The 22,459-nt window shown below is 44.4% G+C and overlaps 1 protein-coding gene across 3 annotated transcripts in view; it reads left to right on the plus strand.

Moving 5' to 3' along the window:
• Positions 1-22,459, plus strand: part of MYT1L (myelin transcription factor 1-like) — a 536,085-nt gene that overhangs the window by 133,362 nt on the left and 380,264 nt on the right. For all 3 annotated transcript variants that reach the window (XM_011960959.1, XM_011960961.1, XM_011960960.1), the window contains exon 3: positions 20,512-20,628. The gene's annotated coding sequence lies outside the window, so the exon portion shown is untranslated. The remainder of the gene's footprint in view (positions 1-20,511; positions 20,629-22,459) is intronic.

Here is a 22,459-nt window from a genome sequence, read left to right on the forward strand (position 1 = left end):
TCTCCTGACCTCGTGATCCGCCCGTCTCGGCCTCCCAAAGTGCTGGGATTACAGGCTTGAGCCACCGCGCCCGGCCAACAACATGATTTTCTAATCCAGACACTGACTTAATATCTGAAGAGTCACCGGACACGGTGGCTCACGCCTGTAATCCCAGCACTTTGGGAGGCCAAGGTGGGTGGATCACCTGAGGTCAGGAGATCGAGATCAGCCTGACCAACATGGTGAAACCCTATCTCTACTAAACATACAAAAAATAGCCGGGCATGGGAGTGGGCACCTATAATCCCAGCTACTCAGGAGGCTGAGGCAGGAGAATCACTTGAACGCAGGACGCAGAGGTTGCCGTGAGCTGAGATCGTGCCATTGCACTCCAGCCTGGGTGACAGAGTGAGACTCCGTCTCAAAACCTGAAGAGCCAGGGAGTTTACATTCCTCAGTACGGAACTGGTAGTTCTGACTTTAAAAAGCAGAATCCCCAACCTGTTAGGTTTAGCAGACAGGTCCTCAAGCCTTGACTTGTTGGCTAGATTCCCAAGGCAACTGCACCCTCCTCCCCTAAAGGAGCGGCCATTCTGTGGCAAATCCCAGCCTCTGCTCCTATCACTGTCCCCAGTTGCAGTCCTCCCAGCCGCAGAGGGTAGCTCCTCCTTCACAATGAGGGACTGTGGAGACACTTGGATGAGGCTTTGTGCTCTGCCAGGATCAATTCAAATTTGGGTGAGACAGAAGAGATGAACAGCCAGACATTTGAGAAGAAAGAAAACAGAGCCAGCCACTGAATGAAAATTAAGTATGTGACGATATCCACCCACTGCCAGGACCAACAGACGCTCTCCGTATTGTACGCACTGGGAGGTTTAAGATATTCCCCTGCATGTTTTCATAATGAGACTTCTTTTCAGAGAGGGAAGCTAGAAAGCAGCATCCTATATGAAAAAAAAAAATGAAACTAACATGAAACAGTGAATAAAAGGATGAAGAAAAAAGAAGCAAAGCTGTAACTGGGCGTTTGAGTCATTATCCTAGAAACTTTACATGTCACCTTACTGTCCCTTACAACTACTCTGTAACGTGTGGGGGGGGTGCAATTCTAGACGGTGTTCTGCCAGACGACACTCCGAGTACATCATCACTGGACGCTTTCTCTGAACTATATTTACAGTATATAAGATGATTCAGGTCAGCCTTCTATTTCAGAAATTCACAATCTATGGGAAAGTTGTGTCAAAGTACACACCAGAACCAGATCTAAAGACAAATCTTCCAGCTCCCAGGCCAGGACGTGTCCCGACACAGAGAGGTCTCTAGAAAGAGATAGATTTCTGCCAGGTTTCAATGGGACTAATTGGCTCTTACTTTCCTCCAGACAAGGATGCCGTCTGTAGTCTGTCATCTCATCTGTATGGATGACATAGTGTCTGCTACAGAGTACAACTTTGAAAAATATTTAGGAAAAAATTAACAAACTATGCTGGAGGTTGTGCAGCAATGCTGAATTCATAAAACCTGGGCTAATCTATGTCCTGAAGATTCTTCCTCCATGCTACCTTCTGCTTAAAAGGATGAGAAATGGTAAATGGGATTTAGGAAAAATTTGAGTTGGAAATAAATCGATTCCCACGCAGGCTCTATACTTTGCATCTACATATTCAAAGGGTTGATTCTGCTGTGGTTTACTGACATGTAGCTGGCTTTAATACGTGTTTACTGAAGCCCCGCCACCTGCAGGGGTCCTGACCCCACTGTCCGCATGCACCCCAGCCCCAGACTCATGGCATTACTGCACTTTCCCAGCATTTTCTTCCCCTGGGGACGTGAAAGGCTCTGCTTCCTGTAAGATACTGAGGCCCCCACTGCAGAACAGTAAGGATGGGCGGCTTCGGGTTGGTACTCTGTGTTTACTCCAAGTTCGATTTTTAAAAATTCATCCCAGAGTGCTCTCACATATTCTTCATAATGGATATGGTTCTGACATTTTCCCCAAGTCTCTAATCCTGATGAAAAGCAGATGGTATTGACTTGCAAAACTCTGATCTGACCTGCCAGTGTTATCCTCTCCTGTGACCTGGCTCTTCGCCATTGGCCCTAAGAGGGATCCCAGCAGGCAAAGCCTTCCCAGACTCAGCCATTCCTATCCCTCCTCCATCCTGTGCTGGGGGGAGCCGTTCCATCCATGCCTAGGGGTGGCTTCTGGAAGTTCCCACTGCCTGACACACAATCAGCGCACCCTCCCGTCTTCAAGCAAGACCTCACTTGAAACACCCTGGACGGCTGGGCACGGTGGCTCACACCTGTAATCCCAGCACTTTGGGAGGCTGAGGTGGGCGGATCACCTGAGGTTGGGAGTTTGAGTCCCCCCTGACCAACACGGAGAAACCCTGTCTCTACTAAAAATACAAAATTAGCTGGGTGTGGTGGTGCATGCCTGTAATCCCAGCTACTTGGGAGGCTGAGGCAGGAGAATCGCTTGAACCTAGGAGGTGGAGGTTGCTGTGAGGCAAGATTGTGCCATTGCACTCCAGCCTGGGCAACAAGAGTGAAACTCTGTCTCAGAAACACCACCCTGGACACATAAGAACCTGCCATACGCTTGATCATGGCAGAAGAGTCAGAACATTTATTACAATCACCTATTCTGAGTATGAACAGGTTATTTACCTCATTCGCTTCTTTATATGTTTAAAAAGTGCCCCTTGCACTAGGCATTGTGGTGATACTGAAGGAATCCGGTACACAAGTTCTTTCTTCTGTGAGCTTTCTTCTTCCATCTGCCTGAGACAGATCCCCAGCAAGTGTAAAGGCTGGGCAAAAAAAAAAAAAAAAAAAAGGCATACAGAGACATTGGATTTATTCCTAGGGCTGTACCTTGGCTCTCGTTACACCATCTGGTGTGATCTCAGCTCACTGCAACCTCGACCTCCCAGGCTCCAGTGATCCTCCTTCCTCAGCCTCCTGAGTAGCTGGGACTACAGGCGTGGGCCACTGCCTGCCTAGTTTTTGTATTTTTTGTAGAGACAGGGTTTTGCCTTGTTACCCTGGCTGGTCTCAAATCCCTGAGCTCAAGCAGTCGGCCTGCCTCATCCTCCCAGAGGGCTGGGACTATAGGCATGAGCCACTGTGCCCGTCCTGCTTCCGATAAGAGAAAAAGTAAATAAATAATTAAGAAAACATGAAAAATCAGGGTCCTAAACATGGGAAAACAGCAGGGTCAATACAGAAAGTGAAGGATGAACCCTATGGAAGACAGGAGAAACACTGAGGTGTTGTATGGGCCTCCTCTTAGAAAAACCAGCTGTGCAATAGCCCTGAGGAAGGGAGAGCTCAGGGTGTGCACACAGGCAAGGAACCGGGCGGCCCTGGGAACACTGCTCCTCACCGTGCGGTCCTGAGAATGCTGCTCCTCACCGTGCGGTCCTGAGAATGCTGCTTCTCACCGAATTCCGTTTCGAGGGCTCTTCCGAAGCTTCACAGTCTGGAGCCTTCACAGAGATTTTGTTTACGTGAGTTAGAGCTGTCACGTTAACAATTAAAACTAAGATATTTTAAAACATTATTTGCTTTTTAGTTATTAAAAATAATTTAAAAACCCATTACCTGTTAATACGTGATTATATATTTATGAAAAATAATATTTTCCATAAAAAAGACATTTATTGAAAGAGCATCATTGTTTCACATTTAGCAAATGGCTTTCATGCGTGTGTTAATAGAGCAGCTGAATTCTCATCTGCCTCTGCACTTAACATATTGCATAAGTTGTTTTGGCGGAAGCCTTTGAAGATAATCCAACCCCACAGATGATGTAGTTGCATGAGGGGAGACCCCAGAAACCCCATGAAACAGTGGAGGGCACCCCCGAGGCTCATGAACCCCACTTTGAGAACTGCTCCAGGTGAACATTTTGAGCAACACAGGAGTCAGGAGGGCTGAGGAGGAGCCGCCTCTTACGCCGCCTTGGGGGCAAGGCCAGGAGTTCAGGTTTTGGAAGCCCCGAACGCAATCAGAAGCTCTTATATAGCATGATGCAATTTCATTTTTAGAACGATGGTCCTGCTGCTGTGTGGAGAATGCACTGGAGGGGAAGCAATGGATTAGGGAGGCTGGTTAAGAGGCTGTGTTCGTGGCTACGCTGGGGAGGAAGAAGGCAGCAGCTCAAATTAATTTCCTCTCCCTGTAGTCTCGGAGAGTAAGCGCACTCACTTGAAGCGTGTGTCAGAGCGTCAGAGGAGGGGGGTGCTTCCCAGGTCTTCAGCAACCGACAGTCCTAGGGAAATCACAGGGCCATATGTGGCAGGACAAGCTTTTGTATTTTAATTTTGCCTTGGAGGCGGATTTCAAAACTCACATCACTCAAAACTCTGACCCACCTGCAGTTGGCCAGCTTGTCAGCAAGATGACAGCTTCTTCTCTCTGATTTTCTTGAACTCCTACCACTTCCCATAAGCAATAAGCTTGGAAAACATGAGCATCTGCCCGAGACAGATCCCCAGGAAGTCTAAAGCCTGGGCAGAAAAGGGAGAGGAAGGGAGTACACAGAACATTGGATTTCCTATTAGGGCTGCGCCCTGGCTTTCATTACGCCGTCTGTCTGACTCTTAATAGACCTAGCCCAGGCACACAGATCAGGGCTTATTTTCTAGGCCATTTTAAATAGATTAGAAAATGCAAAGGTCCCTCAAATGACATAATTTGGCATTAAGCACTGCACACGCTTGTGCACGGCTCCTATCGGCGGGCGTGAGCGTGCGCCTGCTGGTAAGTTCATGCATCCATCAAAGGTCAGTGTGGGAGATTGGCAGTGTGGGTTCCCCCAGCTTGAAAGGAGAGGCACCCCTTAATCCATGTCCAGGTGCATAGCACCAAATAGCAGAATCTGTTTTAGAATTCTAAACAAAACATTTCCAAATTCATGTTCTGTTTTGGGTTTGTCAATATTACCATTAACTTTCAGTAATACTGAGGAATATGCCTTTTTGTGTTAGGTTCATACACAAATATGGTGTTTTGCCATGGGAAGGAAGTGTACCTGTGTGTGCGTGCATGTATGTGTGTAATTTTTAGTAGTAAATGAACCATTTATTTTTACTGTAAAGCTTTAGTCAAAGATGTTAGAGCTCTCCATTAAGTGTTATTATGCCAATCTCTAAAAAATATTTTGCACTGAACATTCGTTATTTTAATGTAGACAGAGGCAAATATGCATTTTTATTTAATACAAGTGAGAATATAAGTGATAGATGCATACATGTCTACTATATACATGGAGAGAGAGGGATAATTTGAGAACTTTTTTTAAGAATGTTCTTAAATTGCTTAACAAGAAGTGGGGATAAGAACAAAGAAAGTACTCAGAGGTGTATTGAGATTTGCTGGAGCCTTTGGGAAATGTGAGCAGAGAATAACAGCTTCAAGAACTTATCCAGTAAGATAAACAGGAAATATTGGCGGGCTCAACAGCCCTGGCTGAAGTGGGTATACCTGTGTTGAATTCAACCATGAATGCGATAGGCCTCTGGAAACGTATTTTTAGCCAGCGTTCAGGTACGGGGTCCCTCCCTCCCTTCTAAAATTATTTTTTAATTCCCTGGAGTGTGCCCCCCTCTGCCACTCATCTGCTTGTTTGGTGCCTGTTCCTTTCCACCGGGGGCGAGGCTGGCTTCCTCCCTCTGCCGCTCATCAATACTGAGCTGATTTGGAACTAAGCTGGGTAATAACATGCCTTTCAGCAGCCAGCCCCGCACGCGCCGTGTAATTAAGGCCTGATGGTTGTGTTGACGGCGAATGAAAGAAAATGGCTTTGTTCTCCTTCCCCGGGCTTGATTGTGGGTTCTTGCTCTCACCTGAATTCGACCCACTCCGCATTGTGCCCGTGATTGCTGGAGTGCCAATAATTGCCGTGCTGGCAGATGACATTTCCATGAAGCACATTCTGTGCAGCTCCAGAGGGAACGGACAGAGCTGATCACTGGGGAATCTCATCAAAGGCAGATTTAGGAAAGGCCTCAGTGGAAGAGGGAGCCCACGACCAAATATCAGAGCATCTCCTCTGACATTTGCTCGTCCGTCACTCACTGTGCCTGCAACCTGCTTACCCTAGGCCTGCAATCCATAGAAGACTGGATTGTGTGAGGATGAATTGCTGTTTCAGTTCATTAAGGCCAAGTTTCGATCATACCTTTTTTAGAAAAAATTATTTCTTTGTTTTCCAAAAGGAGGATCAGAGCAGGTAGAAATAAATAAAAGCAACTTATCTTCAGAAGATGATATTGCACCCTTTATGTTGTCTATTAAGTGAATTGTTTAAAATGTGTGTACAACTTTAAAATGTGGGTGCAAATTCCATCATGCATAAAGTAGTAGAACTCACTCTTTAAAGGAACATGTTTTTATTTGTATTTTTTGAGATGGAATCCCACTCTGTTGCCCAGGCTGCAGTGCAATGACGTGATCTGAGCTCACTGCAATCTCCGCCTCCTGGGTCCACGCGATTCTCCTGCCTCAGCCTCCTGGGTAGCTGGGATGACAGGCACACACCACCATGCCCGGCTAATTTTTTTGTACTTTCTTTAAAGGAACATTTTAAGCAGACTTCTGTAATTTGGAGCTGGTCATGGTCAGAGGGGTCACCGAGTTGGACTTGGTAATTACACATGAAAAGAGATGCCCATGGAGGTGGAAGATTTGTCCACAGTCATAAAGTCCGAAAGGAACAGAGACCAGACCTGCACCTTCCAAAGGCTTCATCAAGAACAGCGTTGGGTGGATCCTGGTGCCGTGTAGACCATCGTCCCTGGTCTTAGGCAGAAGTTTCTTACATATGCATCCTATTTGCTCAGTCACACTCAGTGCACACTCGATTGCTACTGCCATCATCATGCACAGAGAAACACAACCACACCTGAACTTAATGATTCCCTTCCACTGTTAACACACCCTCCCCGGGCCTGCTGGACAGGGCCATGGAACAACCTCCGGGCAAAGACGGGGTCACCCCATCATTTGGCTTAGTCTGTGTCACTCACTGTCTTTCACTTTCAATGTTTTCCAAAGAAAGAAACGTTAAGTATAGGATAGGACAGTCATTACTTATTTGGTAATATTCTTACACATTTTTTCAAAATGTCTACATTTTTAATCAGGCTTTATTATACACAAGGAATTTAAAAATAATTCCATGCCAGCATAAGACATTAATTCACACAGACTTCTTTTTCAACAAACAGTATGCGAGAATGGGGTCTAACACTCTAAAGGTGGCTGTCCACAGTCCCTCTTACTTTCACATGGAGAGCAGGGAGAATGGGCTGCAGGAGCTGGACTAATGTGTAGAAAGCAGTTGTGAAGCCCGTTCGTCCAGCTCCCTGCTCAAATAAATTTACTGTAGGAGGAACTAAGTGAATATTGTTACTGGACAGCCCAGTGGCAGCTCCTCAAAGCCCCTTTCCTTCCCTTCTCCTGCCTGTCATACCACCTGAGGGTGGGCCCCGGCCGTCCATGTCCAGACTCTCGGGCTGAGGGTGAAGTCAACTTGCCCTCTTGATGGAGTGTGGCTTCCAAGGCCTGGCTATGCTTTACACATTTAGCTGTTCATCCAATAAACTTTCTTTCGTGGGTGTTTCTTCCTTTTTGTTTCATGTAAGAACGGTCGAGGTTGGCTACTTTGGGGAGGTCATTTTGTGTTGTTTTCTATTGATTTTCCTGTGAGTTGATAAAAGAATGAAGCAAACCGCATTTCAAGTGCCTGCCTCCTCCCGCTGCCCCAGGAGCAATTTCTAAGTATTTTAACCAGTCTAAGCACTGCAGCGGTAGGGGGTAAACGGGCAGAATGGGCATTTTTCTATGCCATTTTGGTAGAAAGACCATTGCTGTAGGTTGGCCTTGCTTCTTTTAAGTTACCAATCTTTTAAAATCAGTGCTAATGAAGACCAAGATGAAGACTAGGTTACATTGTAAATTGATCTTAACCTTGCTACACTCATGTTAATTTAAAATGCAAAATTTACAATATTTTTGAATTGGAATTTAAGAGTTTATTCATAGTAGAATTTTATAACAATCTGTTAATTATAGATTTTCGATTCTGTGATGCTTATGTAGACATTGGGTCAAGTGTTAGTAAGTGTGCGCATCCAGAAAAAACCCAAGGATCTTTGTTTGCTAGAGGGAGTGGCGGGACATAGGGTGATTGGTAGGTCTGCAGAACGTGACTTCTTGGGGACACATGGAGACTTTACAGATGCCTCTCACAGAAGCTGCTTCCCTCCAGTGATGGTGATGGGGGCAGAGCTAAGAATGTAATTCCAGGATGGGTGCATGAGATTCTCCCTATTATCTGTTCATTGAGGTCCATATTTCTTTTGTGGTGCACATGCTATCTTGGCTTCAAAGAATGAAAAATGTAACAATGCGGGACTGCAGTTAACCAGTAAGGAACGCAGGACTCAGGAAGGCCTGGCTGCATCCCCGTCATGTGCAGAGGCCAACCAGATAAATATATTAGTTTGCACACCATGCAATTTGTGGTGAGTTACTCATATTTGAACAGAGCTATTCAAATACAAGGAAGTAACAAAAACCACACAGAGGACTGAATGACTAGTTACATTTTAATTAAACAACACAAATATGTTATATAAGCTTTGTGTTGAAAGTGCCCTAATGCCCATTTACCTTCAATGTGTTTGCTATTATTATTATTATTTTTAAGTCTGGACCTTTTATAAGGAGGCTTGTATATAAGAGTGGAATGCTTATTAGGTGCAGAGTAGAGAGTTATTGGATGGCTATGGAAGAGTTGCTGGCTGGTGACTGGAAGGTTTGGAGCATGAAAAACCTCCAAAGGTTGAAAATGAGGGTATTTTCCAAACGCAGGAGCTGCGCTATCTCAGTGGATCCTCTGACAAGCCTTCTAAAGTAGACGCAATTACTAACACCATTTGCATTTCAGAGGTGACAAAAGTAAAGGCCAGAGAGGTGGCAAAACTGATCTGAAGTAATCCAGCTACTCATGGGGTGGGGCTTTGCACAGTTTCTAGCTAAAGTGCTGAGCTGCGGCCTTTCTTGGCAGGCCCCTTTCCAGGTAGCTGGAAACCTGAGGCCAACCGCAACCAGGGATTTAGGCAGGAGTCTCTCCTGCACCTGAAGCTGATGGATGAGGAGAGGTTTGTGTCATCACAGAAGGAGAAGAGAGCTTTCCTCCCAGAGCTGGGGAGATCTGCCTGCTCTGCTGCAGAGGCCGCCAGCCCATGGGTGGGCATGCGGTGTGGGGAGGCTTAGGCGGGAAGAGGAGGTCTTGCTCAGATGAGTGTTATTCCTTTGTTTGGACACACAAGGTTGGGCAGTTTGGAGTGCAGGATATTTTTGCCTGGAGTTTTTAATTGGTAAAATCATCCCATGAAAAAAATCCCCAATTTTTAAAGGCATGCTACTCTGACACCTTAAACTCATCATTTTAATATTTATATAAAGTACGTAAAATGTGTCTGTGCCTGAAAATAAACATCAGTGGAGTGGAAGCCCTTCGCCTACTCTGTCCCGACCTTTATGGGCAGCGCTGCACATTTTCACTGTGGAGTCTACGTGGACACTGTCTTGTGTTTACTTTCTACTTGTTTCTTTTGAACACACACATGCATTAACACTGTAATGTCTTTATTACTTTGTATGTCATTAATAAGAATATATTTTGATAATGTTGAAACTGTATGATTTATTAGTGATTCCTTCTAGGTAAATATTAGCTGTGTTTTTTAGATGTTTAAAATTGTGAACAGCCTCAACATGACCCACATTCTTCAAGCTATCTACCTCGTTCCCTTTCTCTTTTCTCTCCCTGCTTCCCTCTCTCTCTTTCTCTCTCTCTCCCCCTCTCTCTCTTTCTCTTTTTACTTTCTTTCTTTCTCTCTTTCTTTCCTTTCTCTCTCTCTCTTTCTTTCTTTCTCTCCCCCTTTCTCTCTTTCTTCCTTCCTTTTCTTTTTTCTTTCCTTTTTCTTTCTTTATCTCTTTCTTTGTCTTTCTCTTCCTTTTCTTTTCTTCCCTCCTTCCCTCCCTCCCTCCTTCCTTCCTTCCTTTTTTCTTCCTTCCTCTCTCTCCTTCTTTCCTTCCTTCCTTCTTTCCTTCCTTCCTTCTTTCCTTCCTTCCTTCCTTTCTCTCCTTCCTTCCTTCCTTCCCTCCTTCCTTATTTTAGTTATATCTCCAAACTATTTTTTCTAGTATATATTTTGCAAGAAACTACATGTGGGATTCTGAATTGTCATATGCTGATAACTTTTACAGAGAGCCGCAGCTATGAAGAATATGTGCTAAAATATGGATCTCTACCTCACCACACTGAGAACCTCATCATTACCTTACAGGGCCATCAAGTACAGCATGATTTCATACATTCATAATATTACTCTCTTGCAAGCTTTGTGCACTGGAGGGATGTTTCTTTTATCCTGCTTCTAGAGTTGTGGAAACAATGCAAGCTTTAGGAGACAGGATGGCTTGATTCCAGGCTTCTTCTCTCCTACCACCACCTGGCCCCACCCTTTCTCTCCTCCCCTCCCCTGGGAACTTCCCCTCTCTGCACAGAGGTGAGCCGCCTCTCTGTGACCAGGCTTCACCCCAGCAGCTCTCTCCTGGTCCGCTTCCCCCAGGTTCGTTCCTCCCTGTCTATTCCCCTCCTCTCTGTTCTAAAACAGCAACCTGGCTCTTCACTACTCTGCAAGGGAGGCCAGGAGGTTCCCTGTGTCCTGCAGGATAAAATTCAGGCTCCCCCAGGACTTACCATCCAAACACACCCTTCCCTCCAACAGATCTGTGCTTTTTGTGTTACTGTTTTCTGTCCAGGAGATCTCCCTCTGTGACTTATCCATAGCCTGATGACGTGCCCTTCTCAAAGCTCAGCCACTGCTCCTCAGAAAATCTCCCCACCTCTATGGCAGGGTCAGCTCACCTCTGCGTAACCCTGAGTGCTGTGGGCATCCCTGTTGCAGCCTTCCTGACTTAGAGGAGAAGCGATGACCCCCCTCCCTCTCTCCTCTGCAAGTCTGTCCTGCATGGAGGCCCAGGCTGTGGGTCTCTTTAACTCCTGTTACGTTTATCCATCTCAGTAGCTCCCACTGTCGGCCAAACTGGGACTGCACTGCTCTTTGGTGGTGGTTGGTAGGAAGCCAGCAATTCCCAAACCACTCCTCCTTCCCCAAAACCCAAAGGGAGAGATCCACAACAAACAAAGTCCAGATGAAAAACAGAGCATGCCTTTCTGGTTAGCTGCAAAGTGCATGCTGTGCTTTGATAAACCAAGGCAATGCCTGTTTCTAAGCCTCCAGCCCTCCCTAAATCCTCCATTCAAATCCAGGCAATTGCTACTCTCTGCCTTTCTTCCTTATGAAATACAGACTGAAAATGAGAGAGAAGAGTGTAGGGGGTGCATGGGTGTGAGAGGGACAGAGAATGAGGATAGATGCTGGCCGTACTAATGCAAACATCTTCCTTGTTCCATGAAAAATTAATATCTTTTGAATCAATAGTAACTCAAAATATCAGCTAGCCCAGAATCATTTGCACTTATAAAGGTAAATTCTTTAAAAAATGTTCAAATAAATGGATTTCTAATGGAAGGGTTTCACTGGTTGGCATGGGTACCGGTCTGACAATCAGAAGGACAAGCCCTTCCTAAGCCACTGAAATCAGATCCTGCAGAGAGGAGGTCACCTCTCCATGGCCACAGTTCCAAGACAGTGCAGTCAGCGTGGGGCATGCGTTCATCTTTGCTCTGAAAGCTTGTTACATATGGGAGTTGGGAGGTGACTGCCAGGGTGGACACTTGTCAATGTCCAGCCCAGAAACCTGGGTCCCCATCCCAGCTCTGTGACCTCAGGCAAGCTACCTTTCTGAACCTCAGTTTCTCTCCTAAAATAGAGCCAATAATATCTCGCTTGCCTATTCTCAGGGTTGTTTTAAGGATCAAATGAAAGAACAAGCATGGAAGTGCTGGAACGTGGAAAGTCCTTTTTCTCTCACTTGGAAGCAGTTAGTTGGAGGAATCTCACTTCTCGGCATGCATCCTCCTGCCGTTGCTGTGGGAAGGAAAAGGCTGCAGGTTTAGAGAGCAGGGAGCAGCCCCCAGTCCTTGGCACTGCATCCAGGAAGACAAAGCCCTTCCACATGGTCGACTCTGTCACAGATGAAGGGCCTTAAGTACACTCATGCCCCCACCATTAGGATTTTCTAGTTGAAATGTGTGGCTGTGCTTTAAGTTAAACTCATAGCACATTTAAATCACACTCTGCATTCACAGCCTCTGACAGACAGTAATTTCTATATATTCTAAGAGCGGAGCTTGCTGCTAGAATTCTGATTTTCTTTCCAAGGATTCTCTGAAAATTGAGAGTTCAGCTAGCAATCAGTAACATGATTTCATTCATGAAGTTTCTGTGTCTCAGAGATAACAGAGAGCCAAGTACTCTCGTGAGTGTTTTCAATCTCACTTCACAGACACATAGGTACACAAAAGTACACACACAGGTGCAGATACATGTGCACACACAGGCACACACAGAGGAGTACATACACAGGCACACACAGGCACACATAGGTTATAGGTACAGATACATGTGCACACACAGGTACATACACAGGTACACAGGTACACAGGCACACATAGGTACAGATACATGTGCATACACAGGTACACAGGTACATACACAAGCACACACACACAGGTACACACACGTATGGATACAGGTTGCACACACAGGTACAGATACAGGTGCACACACAGGCACACACAGGTACATATACACAGATGCAGGTGCACACACAGGTACATACACAAGCACACACACAGGTATGGATACAGGTGCACACACAAGCACTCACAGGTACATACACAAGCACACACACAGGTATGGATACAGGTGCACACACAGGTACATACACAAGCACACACACAGGTATGGTTACAGGTGCACACACAGGTACAGATACAGGTGCACACACAGGTACACACACAGGTTCACACACACCTTCAGGCGCAGTTTACACACACCCACTTCGAGTTGTCTCTCTGCCACTTGCATTCACTCCTAAGGTAGCACCACTGATTCAAATGATCACTTGCTCTCTCCTCTTCTTTCCTGATACAGGTTGTTGTTTCTTTTTAAAGAAAGAGCTTATATTTTTTCATTTGATTAGTAATTATTTGAGAGTCCATATTAGGTGCTATGCTAGACAAATGAAGAATTCACCAAGTAATAAACATCTTCTGTACTCTCAAGGAACCATGAGTTCCTTGGGGGCCTGGGAAGGAGGGTGAAGTGAACTCTACTTTATTATCATTATTGTTATTCGATTCATTCATTTAATGGATTCTCTCTTCTCTGGGCCTTGGCAATACAAAAATGAACAGGTGCAATCCTCGTCTTCAAGCACCCTAGTTTCTTTGATAACAACAGTAGCATTAGCAGAAGTGAGCAAACAGTGGAATGAGTGGCTGGCTATGTGAAACGGTGTGTGAATGTATGAACAGATCAGCAAGAGGATGACCTCATTCATCATTCAGAGGAACAGCCTCCTCCTGAGGGCTGGAATGATCTAAAAGTCTGAGTAGAGAAATGGTGAGATTTGATGTGAAAACTGATAAATCTTTGAGATGTGTATAAAGAGAGAAATGGTGTGAACCAAAGTGAGGAAGTGTAGTTTATATTTGAAGGACATGGAGAGGACAAAACAGCTTAAACTAAAGGTCACATAAGGCGGTGGTAAGTCTTAGGAATTGAGAAATAACATGTCACCAAGCTTCAGGAGAACAGGGAGCTGGGCTAGAGTGTGTGTTTTAGTTCCGGCTCCAATTCCTACTGTTCCTCACTCACTAAAGCAGTGCTTGTGGAACTTCTGATTCCTCATCTATAAAACACGTAATTCTACCTCCTTTACATGTTTGTGTATGAAATAACTTTTAACTTTAAATTGGGATACACATGTAAGGTGCTCTCATGATAATGATAATCATGCAAATCATGGTCACTGTGTGGATTTATTCTTGGTCAGAGGCATCTACAACAGAGGCATGTTCTTAGAGACTCCACTCTCAGCATGAAGGGAGGAGAAACAGGTTTGGAGGGCTGGTAGGAAGGGTGAAGTGAACTCAGCTAAGCTAACTCAGAACTCATTAGCATCTGAGCCTAGAGCCTTCCCAGGAAAAAAGGAAGGCAGGGCTATGCCTGAGTCCTCTGATTCGGATTGGTTTGGGCACTTGCCTCTTGGGAAGCTTTGGATTCAATGAGATGCAGAACCACTGGGTTCTCCAAACTTCAGAGGGTGCCCGCGAGCCTGAAACCTCTGTGGATGGATGAATCACTTCCTGGGCCACATCCTACAGCTGATGGCCAGGGATGTGTGTGGAGGCATCGGCGTTCATTCCCAGTACCCCAGGTTCCTACATTCAAGGGCTCCCAGACCAGGTATTACCTGTAGGATGTGAATGGCAGAACCCAGTTACTGCTCTTTGGTTAATGCTATTCCTCACTTTTTCTATGCCCCATGGAAATGTCTTCCCATGTGCCCTGAAAACTAAACCTTGTTATTAATAAAATTCACAGCAATTAAATCTTAGATTTCCTTAAACTACTTTTCACTTTGTTGGAGAAAGGAGTGATGGGGACTGCATACCTGTCGCTTTGTCCTGGGCCTTCTGCTCACTTTTCTGGTGACCCTGTGTAGGTTCTTTAGGGTTTCTGGACTTCAGTGACCAAATCTAAAAATGAAGAGGCAGGCTGCACTATCCTTACGATTGCTTTCACTGCCGATATTCAACAATGCCAAAAGCCATTCCACCATGTGTGTCTCTTGCTGGATCTGCCTTAGTGGTAAGTCCTCACTGTCCCTGAGTGGGCTGCAGGCAAACAGCAGACCCTGAGAGGACAGAGACAGCCCCAGAGGCCCACCTCAACAACACCTTCCTGCAGAAGGAAGGAGGGCATGGGTGCCAGACCACCTTCTCTGTTCTGACACGGCACTCATCTGCCTTTGTTCTAATTGCCTCCATTTTCCTTGCTCTTCTAGATCATTTTGCTTAACATGGAAGACTGTGTTTTAATGAGCTAGAATGATCTAGTCAGGCACAAATGTGATGTCCTTGGCACATTGTTTATTGGTTTGTAGACAGCCAGTGCATCCCAGGGCTTGTCTTAAACTATATTGTTAAGCAGCAAATGGCCTGGGTATCTGGGGAGTGCAAGTTACTGGCAAGTATTACATGACTTTGGGAGTGTACATTTCTGACCTAAATTTGTTAGTCATTTTTTACAATAATTGACACATATCTTTTGAAAATACTAATAGATAAATCATTAAATTTTTCAGTTTATTTTGTTACATAAATGTTACATGAATTTTCTTTGGCAATCAAATCATTACAGCCTGTTTATATAAAATAAATATTTTATGTATTTATAAATGAGCTGTACTTATGTGAAATAAACAATTAGAAGTATTTGCAGTAAAAAGTGAAAGTTTTTCTTAGTTGTCACAACCCCACTCCTATCTCCAAAGATCATCTCAGCTATCCACTGCGTCTGTGTCCACGCTGGCGTCATCCTCAGTATTCACAGACATGCACGTGTAAATATAAGACATGCTCCTATTATATAGTTAGACTTTGCGTCCCCACCCAAATCTCATCTTGAATTGGAAGCCCCAGGGTTTGGGGAGGAACCTGGTGGGAGGTGATTGGATCATAGGGGGTGATTTACCCCATTCTGTTCTCATGATATTGAGTGAGTTCTCATAAGATCTGATGGTTTTATAAGGACGTCTTCCCTGGATTCTCTTAAATTCTCTCTTTCACCTGCCACCATGTACCATGTGCCTGCTTCGCCTCTGCCATGATTGTAAGTTTCCTGAAGCCTTCCCAGCCACGTGGAACTGTGAGTCATTTAAACCTCTTTCCTCTGTAAATTGCGGAGTCTCAGGCAGTTCTTTCGGGCAGTGTGAGAACAGACGAATACACCCTAGGTTCTAGTTTGTTGTATGTGAACGTGTTACACTGTGCATGCTTCTCTGCACCATCCTCTAATCACTTTGCTACACGTCTTGCGGATTCTGCCTTGTCAGTATTTACAGGCCCGTCTTAGATTGCTTATTTACCACAAATAATCTAACCATTCTATCACTGAGGAGTTTTGATACACAATATCGCATTGAAACATTTTATGCAGGTATCTATGCATATGTGTGACTAAATATATATTTGGTAGATACCAGGAACTGAAATTGTCAGGCTAGCATACGCACATTTAAAATTTTCATTCATGCTGCCAAATTCCCGACACAACAAGGTTGTTCCATTTGCATCCACGCAAACCTGCATGAGAATCCTGTTGACGACATCGTCCCCGCTACACGGAAGACAGGGAAGGCTCTCATCCCCTTCCTTGGCAGTGGGAATGCTACCGGCCCTCTCTAAGCCACAGTGGGAAACAAACCTGATTCCACTTCGGTGTTAATTTTGTGAAACAATGCCATTGTGGCTTTAAGTTCATGTCTAAGTTTAAGAATAGCTAGTAAATTAGAGGATAGATTATTCATATGATGTCTTTATCTATAAATACTTACAGGTTACAAATTGCATTTGCTGGTGTCCTTTTATGTGGTTAGTTGACATGTTGAAATCAGTGGTCTCTTACTTAGAAGTTGAGATTAAGGTTATATTCTAGGCCAGATATGGTGGTTCATGCCTGTAATCTCAGCACTCTGGGAGGGCCAGGCGGGCGGATCACTTAATGTCAGGAGTTTAAGACCAGCCTGGCCAACATGGTGAAACCCCATCTCTACTAAAACTACAAAAATTAGCTGGTTGTGGTGGTGGGCACCTGTAATCTCAGCTACTAGGGAGGTTGAGGAAAGAGAATCACTTGAACACAGGAGGTGGGGGTGGCAGTGAGCGAAGATCGCGCCACTGCACTCCAGCCTGGGCAACAAGAATAAAACTCCATCTCAAGAAAAAATAAAAATAAGTTATGTTCTAAATATTGATATTGTACAGGTGATCTACGGGAAGAACTGAGATGGGAATGTCCATGTATGGGAGGTAGACCCAAACCTTTTTAAATGCCAAAAATACATTCCAATATTGCAAATAATTGAAGTCATCCCACAAAAACTTAACTGACCTAGACTTACAGCAAAACACACATGAGTGTTTAAAAACGAGAAGGCTGATATTAAAACTGGCTGCACATTCTTTTCCTGATTTTCTATTTTTTCTTTTTAAGATGTCCCCATTTATTTACTTATTATATATTTCCTTTTCCTTGTCTATATGGTCATCATTATCTTCTGAAAATGACCATTTCTTTCTTTTCTCTGAAAAACTGAAAGTGGACATATTCTAAATCTCAGCTCCACCTAGAAGCTGAGTGACTATCTGATGAGCCATCCTAACACGAAGGCTGTGAGCAACACAGTGAGCTAAGTGAAATCCGTTTAACTTTGTACAAAGGAAACAAGTTCCTTATTCAGCCAGGAAAGGCTAACGGGGAACCTGCTATGTACTCCATAGTGCAGGCAGCTTATTCATCTCAACCCAGCCCCTGAGCAAGATCGCGTGGCTGTCGGTAGAGATGAGCTACAGAAACAGGCGGAAGAGCTGGAGATGCACCTGCCAATCACGATGGGGACAGGCGTCCAGGACTGTCCTCCAGCCCGGCTGCTATGATGCACTGTCCTCTCCGGCCATTATGGATTCCAAATTTGACCACTGAAGGGCACAGAAAACATTCTTAAAATAGTTTTCCTGTTCAGACAGTGTCGAGGCAAGGGTCCAGGAAAGCACGCAAAACCAGGCTCAGGCGCCCTCGCATGCCTCTCAGAGGCTCCTCTGAAATTGGCTCAGTTCACAAACGGTGGTTTCGCCTTCTCCTTATGGTGGTGTCTGAGGTGGGCTTTAGTCAGGCAATTTTCTGTTTCTTGCTGTTCAGTGTTACATGTCTGAGAAAGAAGCACTATCAACATAGAGCTCTCATCTTTTAACCAATCTCACACGGAACTTTCAGGGTGAAAAACAAAGAACATGACCCGTTTCCACTAGTAGCTAGTCCTGCAGGTGTGATTTGGGTTACCAGACAGGCACAAGCACTGCCATTTCAGCAACACGTAGCTAAACAAAAGGTCTTCTTGACAAGAAATCGTAGAAAAGCAACGATGGCAGGAAGGAGTATGTGTGCCTCAGAGGCTGATACCTGCAGGAAAAGTCACCAGGAGCTGACTTCTTTCCATCTGTGTCGCACAGAGGTGGTGGGCACCACCCTGGCAAGAGAAGATGGAGGAAGACGGGCTTGGTTCTTCCTTTCCTCGGCAGTGCCCCACGGTGGAGGCACTTCTCCGAGAGAAGGAGATTTGCACAGTAATTCCCGAAACCACTGAGCCAAGACTCAAAGCTACACACTCACACTCAACACACAACACGCGTAGAAAGGAAGTCTGAGTGAGCCTCACAAGGAGAGCACCACACTTCTCTACTCGTGGCTCACTTGCTGCCTGGGGATTCATATCAAACACTACAGCAGTGGGATTCTTGCTTAAAGCATTTGGTGCTAAAAAAACGTATTTAAACTTTTAGCCCAGCCCTGCTATTGTCAGATACAGAACCTGAACTTCAGAGAGTTTTACTTACTCAACAAACATTCACACCAAGATTGGCTGAGATGGGTCTTGCTCACCCAGGAGTAATGACCGTCCATTTAATCAGCAACACTTGAAGAAACAAATAGCTATATTTTTAAATCATATTATTTCAATATTAATAATAGCAAGTTTATATGCTAGTTGCCTTAGTATAATCTGATTGAGGAAGTAGGGACCCAGTTCAAAAGGTTAAAATCAAAGAGACCAGTTCGCAGCGAGTATCCACTAAGCGGACATTCCTCCTCGTCAAACTGCCCGGGAGGGAATCTCCACGTGTGCTCTCACGTCTGCCTCTGTCTCTGCCTCAAAAGGACGTGGGTCTGAATTCCGAGCATTAATGATCAGAGTGCAAACCTGAGGTAGAAGAAGGCGTTGTTTGTCCAGGGTAAATGCTCCTGAATCCTTGTAGATGATTTCAAAGTGGTATGTCTGATGCAGGGGCGTTTGCCTCAGGAAGAAACTGCAAGAATTCCTTGCATTTATACTATGTGGGTGTTGAGAAAAAGCCATAAAACACACCACTGTTATCAGAGATTTTCCAGTGTAGATAGCTGTGCACTGCTGTAAATAAGACCCCAAATTATAATTTGTATTAAAAACTAAGTATATATTTTTAAATATTAGAAAATAACTCCAAACTGATGCCTATAGACTTTGCAACAAAATGAATACACTAACTCTCGTTCAAGTTTTGAACCTTGATTTTTCGGGGTAATTTTAAAACCTCTCTAACTCCATGTATCTATTTTGGAATTATTTTGTTCTTTACCTGTTTGTTTTAGTAAATTCTAATTAGGGGAAATAATAATAATTGTTACGGTTGCATTTTATCGGCTGCCTTTGTGTTTCTTAGGAAATCTTGTGTTATCTTATTTCAAGTTCCACTTGCTAAGCACTCTAGCTATCATCTTATTACAGGCGAGAAGTACAGTATCTGTTAGAGGATTTATGGTAATGCTGCTGCATCTAGCTGATCATAAACAGCATGGGGAGCCCCTCAGGCTCTCTTCGTTCTCCTGACACACTTCACTGAGGCCCATTAACACTTGTCTGTTATTGTCATAGAGGCACTTTAATGAGCCTCTTGGAATTAGGAGGTTTGCACCAGAAACAATGGCTTCCCTAACTGAGGCATCTCCCTCTCACTTTCTGATTTTCTAGTTCATCATTTTGTTTAACAAAATAAATTCTCTCTTTGATAGTAGACTTTGAGATAGTATGGATATTTCTTCTTCAAATTAGAGCAGTCAATGGTTTCTAATACTGAGATAACATTGCAGAAAAACATGATAGAAAGTTAACAATTTCTACATTTCCATTAATGAAGGTAATTTCTTTTGTTGTTGTTACAGTAAGATAAAATTGAGCTGACATTTGGAAGTGGCCTTGTCATCAGCAAACTATATTTTCTTATGAATGAAATTCTCTTATTTCCAAAAAATAAACATACAAAATATTTCTCCCGTATTAAATTGTTTTCTAATTACATCAAAGTGTTAAAGGAGGCAATCGTCTGAGAAATGGGCCAGTAATGGCTCAATCTAAATATTAAGTGCATTTGGTTTTACCTTCAAACCTAGGACATGTATTTAAAACTCCTCAATATCTTAGGTTTCAAAGTAAATTAACTAAATGTTAAAAAGTACTTCTAGTTAGCCATTATTAGAGTTTATAACAAGGTTTCTGAGTAAAATTATTTACACATCTTCTCAAGGTGCAGTTACCTATCTTGAAACGTAGCTGTTGTGAGTGTCACAGCACAGGGGAGCAAACCCTCCTTACACCCTCCTCCCTTCTCTTACTTAAGGTATTTTGTGTTGTCGCTCTATCCTTTAGAAAATGAACTCAGAGGAGAATTGGTGAATTCCTATCCAGTGGGCATCTTCGAACTCTGGTGGACGGCAGAAGAATATCAGGTCCCGGGATCACCCACCCAGCGCGGCGACAGTGCAGGTACCTCTGCCCAGCACGGGGCTCCTGGAGACAGAGTACAGGTACCTCTGCCCAGCACGGGGTTCCTGGCGACAGTGCAGGTACCTCTGCCCAGCACGGGGCTCCCGGGATTGCTGCAGGCAGCCCCTGCTCTGGTGCTTGTCCCATTTGCTGCTTTGAGTAAATTCTTTCATCTTAGCTGCCTGGTGCTTCATGGCTTCCGGGAGGCAGTTAAAAGTTGCATTGCGCATCCTCTCCAAAGAGACAATTCCTGCCAAAAAGAGCCCTTTGCAGTTAAATTAGATGAGGCATAGCTTGTTCTCACTGCTGACGTTATATCGGGCAGGAATGATGTGAGCCTCCTCTGTGGGTGCTGAGAGGATGCCTCGGGGTGGCCAGTGGGGAGGGAAGGTTGCCCATGACCCTCACATGGAAGTGGCTCGTGTAGAATCACTGCACACAAAATCTACACTTGCAGCAGAAGGAACTGCTTAGTAAAGCATTTGGGGTCTGATTTGGAGGATTGGGGAGGGATGAGATTGGCACATACCCAGTGGCTGCTGCCTGGCAGCACATATTTTTAGGGCTGGAGGTCAACAAGACTGAAATATGGCCCAAATCTCAGATCCTGCAAAGTCTCTGGTTCTGAATGAGTGAGTGGAATGGGAACTCTGGTGTTATCTTCTCAATACTCACATTTCGAAGTACTTTTATATATGTCACTCTGATGAAGAAAAGAAGAAAATTCTGGTAAAAATGGCAATTTCTCAGCATGCTCTATAAGGAAAGCTGTGGCGTGCATTTTAAGGTTCACTGTGCAATCGTGATTTATTTGTCTGCCGACCGCCCCATTTGCCTGTCTGATAATAGAACTACTTACCACTGCACAGAAATTAGAGGCTGGGATTGTCTTCCATATGCCGCAAGCTTGTGGGTGCTGCAAGCTTCGAGAGCTTTATGAACTCCTGTAATAGGTCACAATTGTTCTAATCATTTTCTCGTCTATACCCTATTCATTTTCCTGAAGAAACTCACTGCACTCGTTGCTCCAGTTTGGGGAAGGCATTATGTTTAATCGTACATTTCCCCAAGGTTAAAACAACAACAACAAAACAAAAAAACGAAAGAACCTATTTACACTGAGTGTTCATGCACACTTGGCTTCAGAAGCAGTTAAAATTTCTGAACTGTAGGTGTTTCAAATGTCTAGGCTGTCTTGTTTTATCTCATCTCATTGAATTTTAGTAATAAGTTAAGGACGTTTAATGAAATATTTTATAAGGGTGTAATGTTTACATGTGGCTTCATTGAATTGGATTCTGGCGTTGAGTTAGATGTTCGCACTTCAATGAGCGTGCTCAGTGTAGTTGGATATAAAGCATTCACATACCAATCTCACCCGGAATTACACGAAATCACAAGGAAAACCAGTGAGCTGGATTTGCAAGCAACAGCCATGTTTATACTTGGCTTTCAGTAGGGTTCTCAGCTGAGGCATTACCTTTGATTTTGAGAGGTGTCCGTTTTCAGAGTGGGAGAGCAAGTTGAACTTGGTTAAGGGAAAAAAGAGATCTTGAGGTTCTAGCAGCTGAAATCCTGTCCTGCTTTGCCCTGGAGACTGCCATGCTCAGTGGAGTGTACACCAGGATCCCTCCAGCCAGGGCCTGGTTGAGCAAACCCTTCTGGGTGTAAGACAAGCTTAGCACCCAAAAGTCTCCAGGGGCCTCCAGATCCAATTAGATAATAAGAGCAAGACACACAACCAATGCTTGCATTTCACGTCAGTCTTTCCAGTCAGTCCTCATTGTCTTCATTCAGTCCTCACCAATCATTCCTCACTTTCAGGGCTCTG

The sequence above is a fragment of the Colobus angolensis genome, unplaced genomic scaffold (assembly GCF_000951035.1).
Source record: "Colobus angolensis palliatus isolate OR3802 unplaced genomic scaffold, Cang.pa_1.0 Scaffold53, whole genome shotgun sequence".
In the NCBI taxonomy this organism is placed as follows: Eukaryota; Metazoa; Chordata; class Mammalia; order Primates; family Cercopithecidae; genus Colobus; species Colobus angolensis.